Source organism: Panthera uncia, assembly GCF_023721935.1.
Source record: "Panthera uncia isolate 11264 chromosome A1 unlocalized genomic scaffold, Puncia_PCG_1.0 HiC_scaffold_17, whole genome shotgun sequence".
NCBI lineage: Eukaryota > Metazoa > Chordata > Mammalia > Carnivora > Felidae > Panthera > Panthera uncia.
Window position 1 is genome coordinate 1716860 of NW_026057577.1, and position 11021 is coordinate 1727880.

Sequence of the window (11021 nt, forward strand, 5' to 3'; positions counted from 1 at the left end):
TTACTCACTGTTCTTGCACGATTTTCCTTAATCTAATAATATGAATATGCATGGTCATGTGTGTTCCTTCCTTATAAACCAGTTTGGACATATAATGTTATCTCATGTGTTAATTTAAATGTTACAATAACTCCAGTAGACAGGTTTTCTGTAAAAAAATTTAAGGGCATAGATCTCATTTGTGGGAAATTTGAGTCACTTGATATAAAAGTAAAAGAGAAGGGAAATTTTTCAGAACTGCATTAGTGGAATTTTTTTGTGTGCAAGTAGTTTCAGGTGGTCAGCAAGCAATTTACCCACTGGCAGTCTCTTTTATGGACTTGTTCCTTACTTAAGTATTTCAAATATATTCCACATTCAATCAAGTCACTGAACTGATGGAAAGAGTTACAATGTAATAATTCAGAATGCCAGCTCTGGAGGAAGACCATATGGTTTAAATATTTGCTCTCCCCTTACTAGTCTGTGACATCATTGGCATGTTACCAGCTTTCAATTGGGCCTTATATTCTTTATCTGTAATATAGAGACAACAGTGCATACCTCACAAACTGATAAGTGCATCCTTGAGTGTCCCAAAGTAGTTATTAACATTGAGAAAATGTCTATACCACCATGGCCCAACTTAATTACTTAGTTCACATAACATATCCCAAAGAGACAAGTTATAGAAGTCACTGAGTTTACAGTAAAGTGAAGAAAATCCCACAGCCACACCAGAGACACAAAAAGTTGGATTTATCATTTCTGACAGTTACATAGTGAATTTCTACCATTACAAATGTGGAATACAATTTTTCTTTTCAATTAAAAATATATACTCTGAAAAGTTATTACATAGATTTTAAACACTTATCATTTATAGAATGTCCTAAAAATCTTTGCCAAGCAATATATAGATATAAAGATATATGAAGATATTTCCCTTTATAAATATCAATGTAAAATGAAAAAAAATCAAGGCAATCATATTTCCTTTTGTTCTACATTTTTAAATACCATTATCTGTTGTTTTGTAAAGATTTCCATGCATTCATTCAAACATACTTTGAAGTTCACTTGCCCATTTAAGGCAGAATGCAGCAATTTTAGAGGATATGAACTAAACATTGTCTTGATGGGGCTGAAGCAAGAACTCTGTCAGGGTCATTCTGGCTTCCCAGTCTTGCCCTTCTGCAGATATGGAACCTCATCTTTGCTGGTCATCACAACTACTATGTCTAAATGTGTCCATTTAGGTGAGCCACAGATTCCTTCAGGAATGCTGCAGCTATACATACTTCTGCAGAACTGAAGAGAAAGACAAGAGTCATTATATAACCCCATATAAATGTGCACCAAACTTTTCATTAGGATCCTCCATTCTTACTAAGGAACCTCTATGACCAGAGAGCAAAAGTCAAGCTTAGGAGATATAGTCAGAAGTTAACCCAGAAATGACTGTCAGAAAATTCTTTCTCAAAAATAGCCTTAGGGACACCTGGGTGGCTTAGTCAGTTAAGAGTCCAACTTCAGCTCAGGTCATGATCTCACAGTTTGTGAGTTTGAGCCCTGTGTTGATCTCTATGCTAACAGCTCAGAACCTGAAGCCTACTTTGGATTCTGTGCCTCCCTCTCTGTGCCCCTCCCCCACTTCCTTGCTCTTTCTCTCTCTCAAAATTAAACATTAAAAATAAAAAAAATAGCTTTAAGCAGTAAAGGAAAAATTCTAGTTTCCTTTTCCACATGTTAATGAATTTCCATCTTCTCCATCTTTTCCCCTTACCATTTGCTGAAAATGAACTTTAGATTTGAAAACATGCAAAATTTTGAGAACCAGTTGAAAAATACTTTGATAATTAAAGGCATTATAAATTAGTGCTTACAGGCACTGTATCAAAGGAAATTGGATCATTTGCAACTACATGGATGGAAGTAGAGCATATTATGCTGAGTGAAATTAGTCAGAGAAAGACAAATATCATATGACTGTACTCATATGAGGACTTTAAGATACCAAACAGATGAACATAAGGTAAGGGGAACAAATATAATATAAAAACAGGAAGGGGGCAAAACATAAGAGACTCTTAAATATATGGGGTCCTTGGGTGGCTTGGTTGGTTGAGAACCTGACTTCAGCTCAGGTCATGATCTCACAGTACGTGGGTTTGAGCCCCACATTGGCTTCTGTGCTGACAGCTCAGAGCCTGGAGTCTGCTTTGGATTCTTTGTCTCCCTTTCCTGCTCACATTCTATCTCTCAAAAAATAAATAAACTTAAAAAAAAAGAGACTCTTAAATATAGAGAACAAAAAGAGGGTTGCTGGAGGGGTTGTGGGGGGGGGGATGGGCTAAATGGGTAAGGGGCATTAAGCAATCTACTCCTGAAATCATTGTTGCATTATATGCTAACTTGGATGTAAATTAAAAAAAAAAAATAAATTAATGAATTAAAAAAATGAAATTGGAAAGTTAAACCTAATTATGTGAACAGACATAAACTGGTCATTTGGGGAAATATTGATTGCAAAAATGTACTTTTATAACTCATGTTACAAACCTATGTTTTCTAATATTATGAAGATCAAGTTGGCAATCTACATCTCATCTGAATATGTTCAAAGAAAGGTATCCTCCAGACATAGTCCCCTGTTTCAATGCTGGCCTAGAGAAGAAATACGTATAATATCTGGAAGGCAGGATTAAGCATGTCTGGTCCTCTATAAAATCACAGCACTGGCATATTCAATTTAGGAAGGAAAGAACTCTTCTGACTTTAAAACATGATATTATACAATAAGCTCCAGAATCACTTCACTTATTTAAAAGATTTACTTTAGAATTATGAAAGAAACTGAGAGTGTTATAAAATACTCTCACATATTTGTATAGAATTTCTTAAAATGATGACACTAATATTAGCTGTGTCAGTTTATACTAATAAACTGGTGCCCTATAGTGCATCCCAGCTTTGCAGATTGGATCAAGGTAAAGTGATCATGAAGCTTATGGCCATGGTGTACTGAGAAACACATGTCTGGAACTTCATCACTGAAGACCACAGCTTAAGACAAAGTGCTCTCCTTTCTCTTCCACTCAATGGCTACAGAGCAACCAGGTGTTGGGGATATAAAGACATTGAATATCTGAGCTAACAAAGGGCCCATCAGCAGTGGGAGAGACAGATACACAAACAGATTGTTCTAACACACTGTGGTCAAAGACCCAAGAGTAAAAAGTTGGAAAGTATCATTAGAAGCTGTTATTTTGAGTGATGACTAAATAGTAGATGAAGCAGCCAAAGGTTGAAAGTGGATGCCGATGGGAAAATATACTATTGACTCTTGTAGACTGCTGAATGGCATGTGAAAGTTTATGCACATATAAATTTGATTATTTTGAGAAGAGGAAACTTTAAAAATCAAAAAAAATGACAGTGTTGTTGGTTGATAAAGAGGGACATCGGCTGTATGTCATACCAGAGGAAACCTCTCTCACCCTAGAAGGAGACAAGTGAGCTGAGGAGCACAGGGTTTATATGGGTAGAGAAAGTTTAGCACCTTAAACCAATATCAAAAATGTGTTCAAGAACCTTCCATGTTTGTCCCCACTGTCATATAATAAGCTCCCATGTATTACTTGTTGAAAGGGTGAGGTGCCAAATGGAGCCATCTCATCCCAAGCACATACACAGGGTCTGGAGGTCTGGAAGGGACAAAAGTCCTGAGCATCAGAGATTCCATATTATATATATTCATATATAGAGCGTTAATATTTTCAGAGCACTTACATGAGGAAGCATTGTTTCTCTTCAACCACATGAAAATACTACATATGCCATAATAAAATTTTAGAAAACAATCACATCAGCAGTCACACATACATCATGATTTTACATTTCAATACCTAACAAAGAAATATATACATCTTCCCAGCACTATATTTCCCCATAAACACTGCCTATTTCCAGTCTAGTACATGTTTTATAACTTGCTTGTAGAAACTACAGCTCTTAATCTCTAACAGCAGATATTTTTGAAGTCCCATTCTTTCCAGATTCAAATTTAAATGAGGAACTTGCCATTTTCAAATAACAACCAATTTTTTTAATGGGTATGGTGAAGCTTATCCAGCACAATGTGAAGAAATATTGCATGTAAGTAAAAATCATTAAAGCTATCATAAGAAGTCTTTACATTATAGTTGAGAACACTTAAAAATAAAGCTGCCATTGAAGTTTTATAAAGCAACTATTTATATTAAAATTATAGGTGTTCAACAAATCTGATGAAAAGACTGATTTGTGGGGTTCCTGGGTAGGTCAGTTGTTTAAGCGTCCAACTTCAGCTCAGGTCATAATCTCATGGTTTGTGAATTTGAGACCCATGTACGGCTCTGTGCTGACAGCTCAGAGCCTGGAGCCTGCTTCTGATTCTGTGTCTTCCTCTCTCTCTGCTCCTTCCTTGATCACACTGTATCTTTCTTGGTCTCTCAAAAATAAATAAACATTTAAAAATAAAAAAAATAAAATAAACTGATTTGGTAAAGGTTCAAAGAATTTCACACCTCACTACTGTATGGCTGCAGCTGCAATGGGCCACAGTGATGACATACCGCATGTTCTGACATAGGCAGTAGGTCTCAATAGGCCATGCACTCCCCTTATGTCATATTACCTATTACAGTCCAGTGAATTCTTAGAGACAAAAAATATAAAAATTTCAGGACACTGCATTTTAATAACATACAGCATCAGAAATTGTTCAGAAGAAGGTCTGAAAAGAGTCTTTTAATGCAAGCCTGAATCTTCAAGCACATAAATGTATTACTTATGCTTGATTTCAACATCACTGGAAATAGATACCAATCACCAATCCCTGATATACATTCTTAATGAGACCCAGAATCCTTGTTCATGTTTTCCTACAAGGGCTTCTCCATTCACAGTGGACATTCTGTTTCTGTCTCCCTTTGTTGACACCTGCAGGTGTGAGTATAAGAATCTGTAGAATGTTTGACAGGGAAAAGAATCTGTAGAATGTTTGACAGGGAAATATTACCCATGATGCTATCTGCATCATTCACTACCAGCAGCCCATGCACCTCAGCCCACCATATGCTGTCCAGGATATCTCCCGTATCTCCAGATTACTGCACCTCACAACACCCATGAAATGCTGTGAGAAATGCTGATGGGTCTGGGCCACTGTGATATCTAGGTTAGTGTATGTTTTTTCAGCAGCAAGGTTAATAACATCAGATTTAGAGTAAATATCTACAACTTTTCATGACTCATGCAACATAAGCAAGCCTGATACTTGTTTACACAGAGGTTCAAGGCTCCACTGAAGGGAGTGTCTGGGCGGATAAAGGCGATGTTGCAGTGGGTCCCAAATGCAAGAGCATCTAGGCCCCGCTTCGTGAAAGCAGACTTTGGAATATCAGACACACAAACCTGAGGAACTTGAGGATTCTTTTGTGGGTACGTATATGAAGTACATTCCACTTATAGGATCAACAATTGGCAATGTGTGGATTTTCATTTTTGATCAAGTATACAACATGAAAGAGGCTTGCATCTGAAGCTGTATTCACTGAAGGTAAATGTTTCTTGTAAATAAACTCCCTCCAAGTTTCTGTCCTATGTTCCTCTAATTCATAAAATGTACCATGATGGATAGTATCTACTGGTGTATTTATGAATTCTAATTGTTAGCATTCCTACAAGATTTTGTTCTGAACTCTCCCACAGTGATGCTGCTGGAACACCATTGGCTTCTAAGATAAAGAAGACCTTTCTAACTTATCATGCACTACCAGAGACAACAAGTTTTGAACTGGTTGGACTGATGTGGTAACACTTATGTGACCTCATGAATCTCCTGTAAACATACTTTCTGAGTCTTGTGCCTCTTCTTCCAACTGGAATTTCTTCAGTGTGCCAGTTTCCTGGTCCACGGAGATATGGGGTTATGGAAGGGAGTGGAGGGTACCAGAGAGGGTTTGTGGGCACATGGGTGCGTGGGGGATACCAACCAGACCAGGGATGAGGTAGGACCAGTGGGACATGAGGGTGTGCAGGGAGAAATGGAGCTGTGGTGGAGAGGGGATATGGGGGTGTGGGAGTATAAATAAGGGAAGTGGGAGTGTGGGGATGGAGGAATGGGGGAGGAGTGGGAATGGGGGAAGAGGAGACTCGAGAGTACAATGGGGGCATGCAGGTGGGCGGTGCAGAGATGCGAGGGTGCAGGGGGGAGGAGAAGGTGGGAGTGGGATTGTGAGAGACTTGGGGGTGCTGCACAAGGTAAGTGGGGTCAGCAGTGTCTGGGACAGTGCAGGAGTGCAGGTGGGATGCATGGGGCGCTGGTGCCCAGGTTATCAAGGCTGAGGGGAATGTGAACCATGTGCTTGTCAGCTCCTTGACACAGAAAGAAATCCAGTAGTTCGCCTCCATTTGGGGAAGTTCTAGAGGTGGATACTTTACCTTCTGGTTGCTCTTTTCAACTGCAGCTTCTTATCTGTGTCTCAGGGCAGACAAATCTGCTTACAGCTCTCCAGAACTATCCCTCCGCACTGAGGTTGGCATGCTGAGGGTGGGATCCTCTGTGTTATTGGGTCTCTGTCTCTCTTGCCTCTCTCTGTGCTGTATCTGCATCTTACCTTGTGCTGAATCTATTTGGAGGGCCCTCACCTCCTCTTCAGGAGGAACTCCTCCATAAATAGATGTAAATGTGGTGTGTCCATGGAGGAAGTGAGTTTACCTCCTCACCTTAGATTAGGTGAGTTAGGTCCCCATCTTGGACCCCGACTCATCTTTATAAACTTGCTCAAGCTATTTCACTTGTTAGTATCATCTTCCTGTCTGTGAAATAGACCTTTTTTTTTGATGATCTAATAGGATTACATGTCTAAGGTTACTGGCACACAGTAGGTACTTATTAAATGTTTCTTCTTCCTCTTGTCCAACATTGTGCCTTCCAAAACAAACATGACCCTTGTTTTTGCAGATACAAATTGCTCCTCCCACCCTCAATGTGTGAAATTTCTGAGCAGAGTTTGAGAAGACCCACCCTCCTCCTAGGCTTGGCACCTCAGGTCACCACAGGTCACTTTGGCAACTTTACCCATACCACTTTCCTGCTTTCTCTCCATCTAGTCAACTGAAATGTGAAAATGACTTACTCCAGCCTCCTCTATCAACCCTCCTCCTTGGAAGGAAGCTAACTTCAGAATTCATCAAGGTTCATTCATAACTTAGCAGCCAAGATTAATACTGAGAGTTGGAAAGTCTTCCCAAGGTTTTTAGAAACCCACTGCTAATGGTTTGATTTTGGAGAAAATGTCAGTAGAGGGCCTATGTGGAAGTTTGAGGTTGAGAACTATAGGCTTAACAAAGCTATAATATGGATTATGAGCATCACACCCTGAGGAGAGTTTCCAACAAATCTTGCAGCAGGAATCAGATGTGAAATGGACAAGGACAAAAGGGCATAATATTTGTTATGTGCCCACAGTGTAAGCTTCAGGGTAAGGATAAGGGAATTGATATAGGACTTTTCCGTTAACCTTCAAACAGTTCCACAAAGTGGCCATTTTCTTGTTTATCCCTATTTTATAGATGAGGAAAGTGACATTGGTTGGACTTCACTTAACATGTAGAGGCGATGTAGCATGATGCATAAAAGGAGGCTATAGAGCCTACTGGGCTTGGATTCGCATCATAGCTCCACTGCTTCCTAGCTGTGTGACATTGAGTGCATTATTGAACTTCTCTGATTTTCAGTCATGTCATCTACAACATGGAGAGAGCAATGCCTACTTCATAAATTTGTTTGAAGATTAAAATGACATAAAAACTTTAAATCCTTAGCAGTGTTTATAGCACATGGTAAACACTTAAGAAATGCTGGTTGTTCTTATTTTTACTATTATTGATGTTATTTCCACAAATCATGTGCTAAAAATATGCTTTGATTCAAACCTAAATCCTTCTGGATCCAAAATGAGAAGAAATAGAACCATAACTATGTCTAGAAGAAAGCTGGTCATATTATTTCCTTCCAGATTTTTACAACAAATGCATTATGGAGCTGGAAAGAAGAAAAACAAATACCATATCATTATTTAATTTGTGGAATTTAAGAAACAAAACAGAGGAATATATGAGAAGGGGTGGAAGAGGAGAGAGGGAAACAAATCACTAGAGACTCTTCATGATAGAGAACAAACTGAGGATTGATGTGGGAGGTGGGTGGGAGATGAGCTAGATGGGTGACGGGCACTAAAGAGGGCACTTGTGATGAGGAATAGGTGTTGTAAGTGTTGAATCACTAAATTCTATTCCTGAAACCAATATTGTACTGCATGTTGGCTAACTCTAATTTACATTAAAAAAAAAAAAAGAATATTCTTGACTTCTTTATTAACGCCAGACTTGGTGCTGGTCACTGGAAAAACAGAATAAATAAGACAATTCCCTTTAGGGATTATAGGCTAGAAGAGAAAGGTAAGTTGTCTTATTTGTCCCCATATTTTCACCTTTCCTTCTTGGACACGGCCCTCCTGGTGGACCACATTTAATTTTCTTTTCAAATGGGCTTGGCTGTTTGACCGGCTTTGGTCAATGGGATGTGAATGGCATAGTTGGAAACCACAAATTTTACTGGCCCAATCTTAGGGCCAAGTTTTGTCACAAACTGTTTATGAGGTCTCAGGTCAGAAATTGTCTATGCAGAAATACCTGTGTGCAGACATTCTGTTTCCAATTTCCTTTCTATCAGAATGGCACTCACCTCAGCAGCTGTCCTTGAGTTCTAGAGGAGTCAACATGTGTAATAAATTTGACTACGATGGGCAGGTTGTGCTGAGTGTTACCTCCCTGTAGTATCCTTTCTCAGAGCCATGGAGACCCTTGCTCACTCTCTGGAGAATGCAGTGAGTAGTGTTGTGCAGTGGTGACTATGATCCTGAGCTGTGCATTACAAATACCAGAAACTCTTTGTTTGCATTCCAACACATCTATTTATTTAAAACTGGTAGACACCCTGAATGTCATGCCACTCCCACTCCAGAAGCTAAATCACACACCACCACAGCTTTCCTTCTATGTCCTCCTGGGGTAAGCATGTGTCATGACCTCTGTCCTTTGAAAATGTGGCCTGAAAGTCAAAAATTCCAAGGAAGCACTGAATTTGGAAAAAGAATCTCTGAAGCTCAGGGACATAAGCCTGGCCCTGACATCCCCACCTCTAGTTTGGATGACCTCTCCTTAGACTGAAGTAGCTCAGCCTGTGACTCCTCTGCTCTCAGGTCCTGGGTCTCCTCCCTTTCTACCAGCCCCTATCTCATGTTGGGCCATGTCCAGGGAGCCCTGACCCTCTGGCAAGGTCTTTCAATATTGTCCTTCAGGTACACAAAATTAAAAAGCAGATTTTACATACTTTGATGTTCTTTTACACACACTGTGAGGGAATTCTTTAGCTCAGACTTTTTTGGAGAGTTAATTATTACTGTGCCTGCCTATGTTAAAAGCCATTTGTATAAATGTGAGCTTTGTACCCAATTCTCCCAAAGCTGTATCTATGGCTTTCATTCCCAAAGACAGCTTCCCAGATGCAGGTCTTTCTCTTGTCCTTAGTCATGGCAGAGAGAACTCCCCAAAAGATAAACTTTCCCCAAGTGGTATGTTACCAGGCCATCAGACTGAAGTGGGCCTCAGGCCTGCAGGTCATAGACTCACCAACACCCGGGCACAGAGATCCAATGTGTGTACTGAACTTTGAATAGCTGAAAGCACCAGCTGAGTTTTGGCATCCAGCCATGAATCACTGACATGTGGGAGTAAGCCCCCAACAGATGGAACAACCTCAACTTCCACAGGGGACCCTACACCTTGCCCTCTGCTGGAGGGAGGATTTGTGCCTGAGCAATAGCCTCAAATTCCTCATGTCTGGGTACACATGCCCCACCTTTCTGGGTTTGGGTTGTTCTTCCTGCTGTGTCCTGACCTTCCATGTGCCTTACAGAGTCACAGATCGTGTTAGGGTGGAAGGGGCCCTGGGTCCAGTTTGTCCATTTCTGACAATGGGGGCACCACTTGGGGGCCAAGAACGTGTTCATGGCCAGGGCTATTAGGAGGCAGTGGGAGGTTTCTGAGGCCCCTGTCCTCACTGCCTGCAACTTCTGGGCTCACGTTCATGGAAGGCAGCATGGGATGGGTGGGGACTGGTAGCAGACTCCTCCAGCCAGCTCCCCTGGAACAGCCAGTGATACTGAATTGCACAGGCAGAGAACAGCTCTGAGAACAGTGAAGGAAAGCCAGGGGCTGGACCCTCACTGTGCATGTGGGTGGGTCTTAGAGGGTAAGGGACAGGTAGGCAGCTGGCCTTACTGTGTGCAGTGTCTGCAGGGGCACAGAGGTGCAAGTGTCTCTCCGTGTACACAATAAGTTTCCCTTTGCTGAGCATGGAGTGTGTTGTGAAAACCATACAATTAGAAAAGGGATGTGGGCTTGTTTCATGAATCTCTGAGGGCAGGTTGGGGGCTGTCCCTTGCTGACTGTGTGGTAAGGAACCATTGGCATGGGAGGGGCAATGTAACCCTGTCTCTCTACACTGGGAGTCTTGAGTGCCTGGATTTTATAATAGCCTACTGCCCCTAGCATCACTTACAGCGCCATGCGGCTCTCAGCATGGGCTGGCTTACAGGACCAATCACCAGATGGCTGTCCCCTTCATTTTCTGAACAATCAGCAGGTGGCTGTCACCTGTGGTCTCACTAAATTCTTCAATCATTAGGCAGATCGGCCAGCTATTCATCAGACAGGTTGCTGGGCCAATCACCGGGAAACTCTCAGCGTTTTCTAACTCAAATGGCCAGTCACAAAGCAGCTCTCACAATGGTGTCACTCCTGTGTCCAAGCACCAGGCAGCTCTCACCCCACCCTCCTTCCCTCATTCCCCAGGGACCATCATGGATCCTGCAGTAGAGGAAACAGCATGAACGCATGTCCTCTCCCCATATCCCCTGTGGCACAGCCTT

General features: G+C 41.2%; 1 pseudogene; it reads right to left on the reverse strand.

The window, feature by feature from the left end:
• Positions 1 to 1146: 1146 nt before the first annotated feature.
• LOC125935069 (5'-AMP-activated protein kinase subunit gamma-2-like) lies at positions 1147 to 10659 on the reverse strand (annotated as a pseudogene).
• Positions 10660 to 11021: the final 362 nt, after the last annotated feature.